Genomic DNA, 11086 nt, shown 5'->3' with positions numbered 1-11086 from the left:
TTTCTTACGCCAACGATTGCTCGATCATGGCGTCTGGGAATGGAATTGATGACTTGTGTTCGAAAGTAAACGGGTATCTCACCGATCTTCTTCACTGCAAAGTGTCTTGCCCTCTCCCCTATACGAAATCCTCTGCTACCTTGTTCACCACCTGGACGAAGGAGGTCAGGCTACCGCTGGGAATTCACGTCGATGACCAATTCCGACGGTGAATAACCCCAAAATACTCGGAGTAACATTCGACAGCCTGCTCTCCTTCTCTGCGCACGCAACCGCTATTGTCAAGAAAGTACAGAGCCGCAACAAGGTCCGCAAGTCGCTATCCGGCAGTACTTGGGGCATAGACAAAGAAACGTTGCTGGCAACATACAAGGCAATAGGCCGGCCGGTTTTAAACTACGCCGGGGACTAGTAGGACGCAGTGGATGAAGCTACAGACAGCACAGAACACCGCACTCAGGACAGCGACTGGATGCCTCCTGATGTCGTCTGAACACCACCTCCATGACGAGACGAAAATGCTCCCAATCAAGGAGCATAACATAATGCAAGCAGTTTCTGGTTGGGAGCCACAGATGTGGCCACCCAAACAGACAGCTGCCTGCAGAGGATCCCTCGGCTAGGCATGTCAGGAGGCATCTATACGAACTGACGGACGAAGTCCAGAGGTTCATTAAGCAGCCTCTGGACCCGTCAGCATACCGACAGGACCTGAACGGCATTCACAGGGACTCAGTCTCGAGTTATGTAGACTCTAGACCTGTGAATGCCGTTCTAGGCACACAATCACCGGACATTGACGTGACGGGGCTTCATCTGCCTCGGGAGACAAGAACCACAATAGCCCAACTTCGCTCTGGCTACTGCAGCAGGTTAAACTCATACCTTAGCAAACTGATTTCGGATGTGCCAAATGAGTGTCCGGCATGCGAGGGACCCCTCACGACTCGAAACATCTCTTCGCATGCCCGGAAAACCCGACAACCCTAACGGCTTTGTCCCTGTGGACCGACCCTGTAGAGGCTGCACTCTTCTTAGGGCTGCCGTTAGTGGAACTTGATGACAACGACTGAGATATCAACCGATCTGGGCTGGGTTGTTGTAGCCGCTACAACAACAACAATTTGTATCAATTTCTTTTTACATAGAAACCATCGGTATGGAATTGGCCAAGCGTTAACTGGCACAAACCAAAAGTGGTATAGCTATAGGTATGAGTGTATATCAGCGGGAATAGATGGTCACCAGTACTAAGTTTTACTTAGCAACCTTCCAAAAGAAAATAGTGCAACTTAATTTAAAAGGAAGGCCCATAAACTGGAATATAATAAAGGCAAAATATGTTAAAGCAAGCGCATTTATTGAAAATTTGTAAAAAATCAATGCGGCCGTTATTACTGCTAGCAGAATACTTTCTTATTATGTGGTACTAAAACTACTCGTCGGTTTGGACCTCTGGAATAACTACGTCGCCAATTGCCTCTCTTTTACGAAGATTCGTCAGTTATTCACATCAAGTATTGAAATGGCGTTCTGGGCTAAAGGCGCTGGCCAAATGCAGGCTTGCTTTGCGCGCCTTGCTGACTTTAATTTGCTTTGATTTACTTTGAAAACTTGTTTGGCTGAATGGCGGCTTGGAACACTGTCAAGGTAACCAGCTGTCTGGTTGAAAAGTCAATGTCTGTTCCCTTATATTAATAATTGTTTTCCTAGAAAACTCTAGAAAATTTATCAAACACTTTCAGATTTATTTTTAAATCAATGCGAAATAATGTTTTTATTTAAGAGAAATGGTAATAATGATACATACATATGTATATCTACATTTACTAAAAAAAACTTTAACTTAAAAAAGCGATTTACTTGAAGAAAAGAGCTATAAGAAATTTTTTCCTGCAAATTTCGTGTGGGGTTGCAACTTTTTACTATAAGATAATGATATGGTAAATATAAATATGAAAACAACGAACCATTTTGATTTCATTTCGAATTGCTTACATTTTCTGTAACTTTTTTTTAAACTAAGTAAGCAAATTTTTGTTTGAATTTATGTTTTTTGAACAGGAACATACCCCTTTGTCAAACGCTTTCAAATAAAACATTTGCCTATTTGAAACTTTGAGGCGCTTAAAGCAAGTGAAGAAAAGCTGCCATTTGGCCAGCCTTTATACGTTTTAGTACATTCCAAATAATTTTTGACACTTCCCGCAGCGAAGCAAGCAAAGCGAGCATGCATTGGGCCAGTACCTTAAGACTTGTGTTTGTTTGCTAAAGAACTCTTTTATAAAATATTTGATTTTTACTAAATTGTAGGATTATATACACTAGCGATCAAAACATGTACGACATTTTATTACTTACAGTAGCATAACTTTTTTAATAATAAGCGGATTACTTTGAAATTTTGAACAATTGGTCCTTATTATCCAATGAATAAAGCCTAGTATACAGAAATTATAAACAGGTGAAGTAATAAAACAGGTTTCTCGCTTTATTCTCTTAACATTCGGCTATCTTATAGAAATTTTTAAAGCCAAATTATCAAATAAGATAGTGTCAAATATTTCTTCTCGCTCTGATTACTACACCTGGTATAATTTCACCATGAGCTTAAACAAAAAACAAGCTATTCACAGCAAAAACACAAGCCAACTCTATTCATTCAGTTTTGAACTTTTCTGTTTTGAGACTTTTGAAGGTTGATACCAACAGGATTGTGGATACTCCCTTGTTTTTAATTGCGATTTTCATACGTCATAGGGTATTGCTCCCTGGACGTGAAACAATTGAAGGGTATCGCCGATCTAAACGGGGTTAGGTTGCCGAAATAACAGCCCTTGGTTGGGTAAAACCCGAGTCATTCCGGTACATAGAACCGGCTGTCGTGGGAATGCACTCAGTTTTGATCGCCAGTGTATATACACTGCCGGAAAAAAGTATTAACACAGAGAATTTTTTACCATATATGCAATAAATTTTATTAAAATAAAGTGCAAGCTTGAAGTAGGTAGGACTTACCGTTGAATTTTGCCAATTTTTTTCACGCAGTTTCTTCCATAAAAAAAATTTTCGAAAATACTTTATATGGATGTGTATTAATATATCGATGGCTGAGTGGACGATCGACCTATCTCGGCAGCCAGTTCGAAAACGCCCTATCTCAGAAAATGTTTCAACAACGCTCTATCTCAAAAAACTTTTCAAAAACTCCCTACTTAAAGCTGATGCCACATAAAAATTTTGCTTCGATTTGCGTGACAGATTCGCTTTGATAGATAAGATGAACTGTATGAAAATGCACAAAGCATTCCACATAGATCATTGAAGCTGCAGCGCGAAGGGAAAAGATGGCCAACTCCCATCTTTTTGCGCGCTTTGACAATCAGCCGGTTTAATATTTATTTTGTTTCATCCGAATTCGAGTTTTCATGTAGAAACATAAAACTTAAAGTACATTGCTGATATTTTTAAAGCTAAATATATAAAATCCACAGCAATTTTGACGAGTAAAAAAGCAGTACAAAATTGTTTTCTTGGCGTTCATTGTGGCATACCTTTTGCGCCTGGCGCTCTGCTGGCAAAGTTACAAATGTCACGCAGAGCCACAAAGTTTTATCTGGCATCAGCTTGAGAATTTGTTTGATAAACGCCCTATCTCACAAATTAGTTGAAGAACGCCCTATCTCAGCTGCCGATTGAAAAACGCCCTACCTCAGCACATTTTCATTTGAGATAGGGAGTTTATGAACCGAATTCTGAGATAGGGCGTTGTTCAACCAAATTCTGAGACAGGGTGTTTTTCAATAAAATTCTGAATTAGGGCGTTTTTCAATCAAAATCTGAAGTAGGGCGCTCTTGAATAGTTTTGTGAGATAGAGCGTTTTCGAACTAACTGCCGAGATAGGTCGATCTTCTACTCAGGCATCGATATACATGTGCCGAGAGGATCGATCGCGAACGGACGTGTTTCTTATCGCTCTGTTAATGGTGTTAAAAAATATAACAATATTGCAAAATGTAAAGTTAATAGTTGCATTATTGGATTAATAGTGTGAAAAATTTAAACCAATAAGCAGAAATTCAAATAAGCAAAATTGACATTTAATAGCGCGTATTTAAGTTGATGTACATACATACNATTGCAAAGCAATGGAGTGCACTAAAATATTCACTGTTCTCTAATAGATTAGGTGAAAAATGCAATATTTTCGCATTTAACAAAATTAAAGCACGTTTTTCGCTGTAAAGTGAACTGCTTTGGCAGTTTCAACTCGTTCTTCTTTTCGCTCTATTCTTTGTTTACTTGTGGTACACAAATGTCAACGCCCAGGACGGCGCAATCTTGTATTCTATCACTCTTGATACGTATGTATATACGTATATTCATCCAAACATAGCGGCTGCTGAGTGAGTGTGATGTCAGAATGCGCGAAATGCCGAAAAGGCGTCAGAGGAGAGTCGGGTGTGTGTTGTCAAGGTGTGTGTGGGAAAGTGTACCATAGAACGCAAGCATGTGCGTCGTTTATTAAACAACCCCTGGACCCGTCAACCTACCGACAGGCCCTGAACGGCATTCACAGGGAATCAGTCTCGAGTTATGTAGACTCCCGCCCTGTGAATGCCGTTCTAGGCACACAACCACCGGACGTGGACGGGACAGAACTTTATCTGCCTCGGGAGACCCGCACTACAATAGCCCAACTTCGCTCTGGCTATTGCAGCAGGCTAAACTCTTACCTGAGCAGAATCAATGAGGATGTGCCCATTCAATGCTCGGCATGTGGAGAGTCGCCACATAAATCTCGGCACCTCTTCACATGCCCTGAGAACCCCACTCAGCTGACGCCCCTGTCTCTATGGACAGATCCTGTGGAAGTCGCACACTTCCTGGGCCTCCCCCTAGCTGAAATGGACGTTGACGGATGAACCGACCCGAGCGGGGCTTAGTAGCCGCTACAACAACAACAACGACATGCTATAAAAGCCCTTGAAATTATGAAATTGTGATCCAGAATTTGCTGGGGCTTTTATACGAATGTGCTTCCCATCTAAAGCACCTAGCGTGTGTGGAAATTGCCAAATATTGTTAAAATCCGAAGCGATTTTCTACCATTCCATTTCGGTTGATGGAACCTATGCAGATATATCTATATATTGTAATGTTACCTTTATACTAGTTTATCTAAGTCATATGTGCTGCCCTGTAGCTGTCACTTTAGATTTTAAGATATACTGAATGCCCTGTACTGAAAGGACGGCCATATTGTCTTTCTTCTTCCGGTGACTGAAAAAACGATCGGACGTGCCAATTCACCAATCAAAGGAATAAAAATCGGAAAATTTAAAGATAATCAAACAGTGCTTTTACATAGCATTTATACCCTCAGATGTGGGGTGCTACCCTCTAACTGTTCAATTAGTATTTTACCGATCGAACAACATCTTACTACATTTTTTTGGAAAAGAAAGTAAACGCGGCCTAGCACGAAAATGCCTAACACACGGGCTACAGGTAAAACGACTGGAGTTAGCAGCGATTTAAAACGTTCCAGCGAAACTGGTGCTAACACCACTTCGACAATTAAGACAACAAAAGTTGGATCAGCCGCCGATATACAAACTGCAACTGCTCCCGCTGCATATAGTGCCTCCGCGGTACCTGCCTCCGCCTCCTCGTTGAATTTACTTCGGCTGTTCCGAATCCTGCTGCACCCGCTGTTCCGAACCCTGCTGCCTCCGCTGCTCCGAATCCTGCTGCACCCGCTGCTCCGAATCCTACTGCCTCTGCCGTTCCTGCCGGTGCAACCTCCGCCGAGTATGTGCTACAGATTCTGCCGCACAGTCTTCCACCGCTGTCGCAACAATTGCCACCTCTGAAATTAACGTTGGGTATAGCGTCACCGAGCCCAACGCTCAAGATTATGTCACCCCCGGCGTTTCAGTGTCCGCCGTTAGCCCCGCTGTTTGCTCCGAAACACCGATAAAAGCGTTCCCCTCTGATGAAATAAATAATCTCCAGGAGCAGCTGAAAATTTTAAAACTTTGACGAGAACTGGCAGATCTTCAAGCCCAAGTCCAACAAACTGAAATTTATCCAGGCGTCCGTGTTGGTAAATACATATATATACTTTGATGAACTCGACGCAGCGGTCCCAAAATTCAGCGGCGACAACCATTATGATATTAATCGATGGTTTTTGCAATTTGAAGACTATGCCGACGCCAATAATTATAACGAAAGGCATAAGTGTCTAGCCCTTAGGCGATGTATGACCGGCACAGCCAAAGAATTTGTACTAAATCAAGACCTTGCAAATTATTCAACGCTGAAGTCGCTGTTGTGTACCATGTTTAGACGCAACAGTTCACGGCAAGAGGTCTTGCGTGAGCTATGCCGTTGCAATGCAGTCAATTACCGCCCAGTCGGATATACCGGAGCAAGAGCTGGTTGATCTGATAATAGATGAAATTCCTGACAGCAGCAACAACATAAGCATCTTGTATGGTGCTAGCACAGTTTGCGATCTAATAAGACGAATGGAGCGTTACGAGCAACGCCGGCAGAACATCGTACAGCGTAAGCCATCAGCCGTCGTGACATCACGCCCAGAAGCAAAGGCCACTGCCTACGAAGATCTTTCAGCCGTGCACTGCTTCAACTGTTCGCGCTACGGGCCCTACCAAAGCAGCTGCCCAAAACCACAACGACCAGCGGGTTCCTGCTTCACTTGCCACCAACTGGGACACATGCGCCGAGATTGTCCAATGAAGAGGAGCCAGTCGACCAATGTTGCAGCCATCTCGCAGACTATAATTATTTAGAACCTAAGCAAGTTGTAAGTGTGGTCTTTTATGAGCACAGTCGAAACAGATGGTCAGGTTTTATAAATATTATTTCTCTTTTCGATTCCGGTAGCTCGATTAGTCTTGTGCAAAAATCGATTGCTGAACGCTTCCTAAAGTTACCACCTATTGCGAAGCCTACGAAGTTTGTTGGAGTCGGTAAAAGAAGAATCCATTCATTTGGCACTATATTGTGTGCAGTCAAATTTTGTGAAATAATTAGAAAAATCAATATAATTGCGGTCCCAGATGAAATATTAACCATACCAGTAATTCTTTGTCAAAACTTTTTGGAAAAATTTAATATTCACTTAATGAAAATAAATCATTCACCTGCTGAATTGAATAGCATAAAACATGTAACCTCGAAGAGAAATGAATTTAATAAAAAGAGAATCATAAACCCTATGCATCTGATTCGATTATTTGTGAAACTGTTGATGGTGATTGTGTTGATGAATCGGTTAGTAATAAGAATAAATTAAACAAAATGTTTGGGAAATGCGTTCAGAGGCATGATGAGAAGACTTAGGAAAAGTGAACGACTATTCAGACAACGAAAATGATTTGTTCGGTTCGGCAGTGATGGAAATAGCTGCTATTGATGAAAGTGTAGTCCAATCTGAAATAGATATAGGGCCCGGTTTAAATAAACGTGAACAAGATGCGGTAATGCGAATTCTGGCTAGTGAATATTTATCTCCTACCTTGATTGAAAAGAGGCCCTATGACTATAGGATGACAATCCGAACGACTGATAATACCCCATTTTATTGTTTGCCAAGGCGATTATCCTTCAAGGATAAGGAGGAAGTACAGAAGATAACTGACGATCTCATTGAGCGTCAAATCATACGCCCTAGCAGCTGTCGTTTTGGTAAAAAAGAGGAATGGTGAAACCCGTATGTGCATCGATTATAGGGCCCTTAATAAGAAAACAATTCGGGACAACTTCCCACTGCCTCTAATAGAGGACTACTTTGATTATATGTCAGGGAAAAAGTGGTTTGCCCTTCTGGACTTAAAGGACGGGTTTAATCAATTATCAATGGAAGAGAGTTCCATTCCGCTGACGTCTTTTGTAACACCACATGGACAATTCGAATATCTTAGGATGCCATTCGGGCTTAAGAACGCGCCAGCCAATTTGAAGCGATTTGTCTATAATATCTTTCGAGACCTGATAGATGCAAAGGAAGTCTGTGTGAATATCGATGATATACTAATAGCTTCTGACAACTTTGAATGCCATATCAAAACCCTTAGGAAAGTGCTTAGGAGAGTGTATGAGAAAAATTTGGAGCTAAAGATTAGAAAGTGCAAGTTTTGCTACAACGCAATTGAATATTTAGGTTACCGGGTCACTCCATCGGGAATACAACCATCGGAAACCCACATTAAAGCAATCTCGAATTACCCAGTCCCAAAGAATCAAAAGGAGCTTCGTTCTTGTATTGGTTTGTTTTCCTACTTCCGAAAATTCGTACCATCCTTTTCGAAGATTGCTAAGCCACTTTTAGATTTACTTCGCAAAGACGCCGAGTTCATATTCTCAGAACATTGTTTAAAAGCCTTTAAGGATTTAAAGGGTTTTTTAGTTAGTGCACCGCTGTTGGCAATTTATGACCGCAACCGTGAAACACAACTTCATTGCGATGCAAGCAGCCTAGGTTTTGGGTCTGTTCTACTACAAAAGCAAGATGATGGCAAATTTCATCCAATTGCATATTTTTCGAAGACAACTACACCAGCAGAGTCGAGGTACCATAGCTTCGAATTGGAAACATTATCAATCATTTATGCTCTTCTTAGAGGGTGTGCCATTTAAAATCATTACAGATTGTAACTCTTTAACTATGACCTTGAACAAAAAGCAAATTAATCCACGGATAGCCCGATGGGCACTAGAATTGGAAAACTTTGACTACTCTGTACAGCATAGGGTTGGAACCAACCTTGGTCATGTAGATGCTCTCAGTAGAAGCCCATTGCCAGAAAAGAAATACGACTGTATTAATTCAATCCTGAAGTACGAAACAATTGATACTGCAAGCCCTCGGGGACTCGATCCTCTAAAGTCTCAGTTTTTATCCAGCTATAAGGGTTGGACAAGCAATAAAAGTAAATGCGAAGTTGTAGCTGCCGTAGATGATGTGGATATTCAAATCCAAATTTCACAGAATCGGGATGAGAAGCTCAGGGAACTTATGAATAAATTAGAAAAAGGGGAAGTTATAGGATATGAACTCGGGGATGGATTGGTATGTCGAAGGAATGGGGGAAGAATTATGCTTTGTGATCCTTCAGGGCTGGAAGAAAATGTAATCCGCACAATACACGAGAAAATTGGTCATTTAGGCACAGAAAAATGCTACAATCAAATACGCAAAACCTATGGGTTCGAAAATATGAGGGATAAAATTAACTGGTTCATTCAGAACTGCATTAAGTGCATTATATATTCGGCACCAGCTCGTTCCAATGAGCATAACATGTTTAGCATTCCTAAAGAACCAATACCATTCGATACTCTCCATTTGGATCACTTTGGTCCTCTGCCAGCAATTAAGTCGAAACGTAAACATATACTAGTCATTATAGAAGCATTCACGAAATTTGTCAAACTGTATGCTGTGAATTCTACAAGTACAAAAGAAGTCTGTTGCTCACTAGATAAGTATTTCAACTACTAAAGTCGTCCACGACGTATTATCACTGACCACGGCACCTGTTTCACATCCCTTGAGTTCAGTGAGTATCTGTTGAAAAGAAATATAGGTCATGTGAAGGTTGCAGTCGCCTCACCGCAGGCAAATGGTCAGGCCGAGAGAGTCAACCGAGTTCTTAAAGTAATGTTGAGTAAACTCTCTGAGCGTGTAGAACATGCTGATTGGACCGTGAAACTGTCTCAGATAGAATATGCTTTAAATAATACTGTCCACAGTACAACCAAATACACACCAAGTGATTTGCTTTTTGGTGTAAGCCAGCGGGGCTGTATTGTAGACGAATTTACAGAATGCCTAGAAAGCAAATTGTTGGATGAAATCACTAGGGACCTTGAGGGAAGCCGACAGAACGCACTTAGGAATATCGAGCGCTCGCAAGAGTACAATCACCAATACTTTTTAAAACACAGTGTCCCCGCAAATACATACTCGATAGGAGGCTATGCAGTAATTAGGCATGTTGATACCACAGTTGGAACTAATAAGAAACTTATACAGAAGAATAGGGGCCCATATGTTATACACAAAGTTTTGCCAAATGACTGTTACGTTATAAGGGAAATAGAGAATTGCCAACTGACGCATTTACCATACGATGGTATTGTTGAGGCTATGAAAATTCGTAAATGGTGCTCGCCAAATAACGATCAGTCACCAACAGCAATAATAATAATAATCCCAATGGGTTTTACCCTCCATTCCCGGCCATCCGCACGAGGGGCGCATTCCGCATGACGTACGGAACCAGTATTTTCAATTTTTGCGCCGAGTCACGATAGCCAGGGGTTTGTTAACAGGCCTATTCTGCTGTAACCGAACATTTTGTAACAAGCTAATTTTGTTACCAACAATTGTCCCCACTTCTTGCAACCGCAATTCTATTTACCTTGGTAATGATTTAATTTATTCAGCAATTCAGCTATGGAGTTTTGTGTAAATTCTGGTGTTGCATATTTCACGGGGAAATATTTTGGTACCTGCTCATGAGATGGTAACAAAATTTAATGGGTACAAGAGTGTGGAGAATACGAAAACCGTTTAAAAATTGACAGTAACTTTACTAACCGGTAACAAAATTTTTGTTACCAACGCAGAATAGGCCTGTAAGTGTCAAGATCTAAAACTGTTCAGCTACAGTAGGGATGCACAGCAGAGGTGCACGCAATCGACGTCGCGGGCAAACTGTGTCACGTTCGTGCGTTATTTAATAAAATTCACACTGTTTATTTTAAAGTAAGTCTTTTATTTTCTTATAACCAACTATCAGCTCAAACGCACAATGTTCTTCTTGCTTCAGCTATGTATCTAATGACCGATGAATGATAATTCTCTTAAACGTAATGGCGGTGCCTCAGTGTTGCCACAGTGTCAAGATTAATATATTATTTAATATAAGTCCACCTTGAAACACATTACACGCTTTTTTTTTTTTTTTTTTTTTTTTTTTTTTTTTTTTTTTTTTTTTTTTTTTTTTTTTTTTTTTTTTTTTTTTTTTTTTTTTTTTTTTTTTTTTT

At 40.8% G+C, this 11086-nt stretch overlaps 1 long non-coding RNA gene across 1 annotated transcript; it reads left to right on the top strand.

Moving 5' to 3' along the window:
- The first annotated feature begins 2177 nt into the window (after window positions 1-2177).
- LOC108369313 (uncharacterized) lies at window positions 2178-8939 on the top strand. Its single transcript, XR_001848485.1, has 3 exons — window positions 2178-2257; window positions 4409-4413; window positions 8928-8939. It is a non-coding gene; the product is annotated as an uncharacterized LOC108369313 (long non-coding RNA).
- Window positions 8940-11086: the final 2147 nt, after the last annotated feature.

The sequence above is a fragment of the Rhagoletis zephyria genome, unplaced genomic scaffold (assembly GCF_001687245.7).
Source record: "Rhagoletis zephyria isolate East Lansing unplaced genomic scaffold, Rhagoletis_zephyria_1.1 Rzeph_scaffold_03606, whole genome shotgun sequence".
Lineage (NCBI taxonomy): Eukaryota > Metazoa > Arthropoda > Insecta > Diptera > Tephritidae > Rhagoletis > Rhagoletis zephyria.
The sequence above is the reverse complement of the archived record's forward strand: the minus strand, read 5'-3'. Positions and strand labels throughout refer to the sequence as shown.